This window comes from Neophocaena asiaeorientalis, unplaced genomic scaffold (assembly GCF_003031525.2).
Source record: "Neophocaena asiaeorientalis asiaeorientalis breed wild unplaced genomic scaffold, Neophocaena_asiaeorientalis_V1.1 scaffold1, whole genome shotgun sequence".
Lineage (NCBI taxonomy): Eukaryota > Metazoa > Chordata > Mammalia > Artiodactyla > Phocoenidae > Neophocaena > Neophocaena asiaeorientalis.
The window spans coordinates 1,074,534-1,075,804 of NW_020171981.1; the positions used below are offsets into that span (position 1 = coordinate 1,074,534).

Consider the following 1,271-nt stretch of genomic DNA (forward strand, 5'->3'; position numbering starts at 1 on the left):
GAACGGTCCATTATATCATGTGGTCATAGACAGTGGTGTCGAAGAAGAGCTTTTAGTTTTTGAAATTTCTTTCCTTTAATTATTAATGTTCAGAGTAAGGAATTGGTGCCGGTAGCTACCTCCCCTTGCGATTGGTGCGGTTTTTTACTTTTTGTTGTTGTTTTGCTTTGTAGCATTCTCTTTCTCTCTCTCTCTCTTTGTTTTTTAAATTTAATTTCATTTTTTATACAGCAGGTTCTTTTTTTAAAAATTAATTTATGTATTATTTTTGGCTGAGTTGGGTCTTTGTTGCCGCGCGCAGGCTCTCTCTAGTTGCGGCGAGCAGGGGCTGCTCTTCGTTGCGGTGCGCCTGCTTCTCATTGCAGTGGCTTCTCTTGTTGCGGAGCACGGGCTCTAGGTGCGTGGGCTTCAGTAGTTGTGGCTCGTGGGCTCTAGAGCGCAGGCTCAGTAGTTCCGGCACACGGGCTTAGTTGCTCTGCGGCATGTAGGATCTTCCCGGCCCAGGACTCGAACCCGTGTCCCCTGCATTGACAGGCGGATTCTTAACTACTGGCACCGCCAGGGAAACCCCTATACAGCAGGTTCTTATTAGTTATCTACTTTATACACATCAGTGTATACATGTCAATCCCAATCTCCCAGTTCATCCCACCACCCCCACCCCCACTCCCCCTGCTTTCCCCCCTTGGTGTCCTTACTTTTGTTCTCTATATCTGTGTCTCTATTTCTGCCTTGCAAACCGATTCATCTGTACCATTTTTCTAGATTCCACAAATATTAATAGTTAATGTACGGTATTTGTTTTTCTCTTTCTGACTTACTTCACTCTGTATGACAGTCTCTAGGTCCATCCAAATCTCTGTCTCTTTCTCTCTTGAGTATCAATATGTGCGCATAGATTTTTTTTTTTTCCGGCTGCTCTGTGCTGCTTCTGATTTGTTCTCTGACCAGGGATTGAACTCACGCCCTCGGTAGTGAAAGTGCAGAGTCCTAACCACTGGACCGCCAGGGAATTCCCATGAACTCATAGATTTTTAAAGAAAAGTTATTGAATAATGTGGGAAAATGCTTTATGCTACAATGTTTGATAAAAAAAACCGGAATCGGGCTTCCCTGGTGGTGCAGTGGTTGAGAGTCCGCCTGCCGATGCAGGGGACACGGGTTCGTGCCCTGGTCTGGGAAGATCCCACATGCCGCGGAGCGGCTGGGCCCGTGAGCCATGGCCGCTGAGCCTGCGCGTCTGGAGCCTGTGCTCGGCAACGGGAGAGGCC

General features: G+C 47.3%; 1 protein-coding gene across 5 annotated transcripts in view; it reads left to right on the forward strand.

Moving 5' to 3' along the window:
- JUP (junction plakoglobin) overlaps nt 1-1,271 on the forward strand; it is a 26,996-nt gene that overhangs the window by 22,948 nt on the left and 2,777 nt on the right. The window lies entirely within an intron of this gene.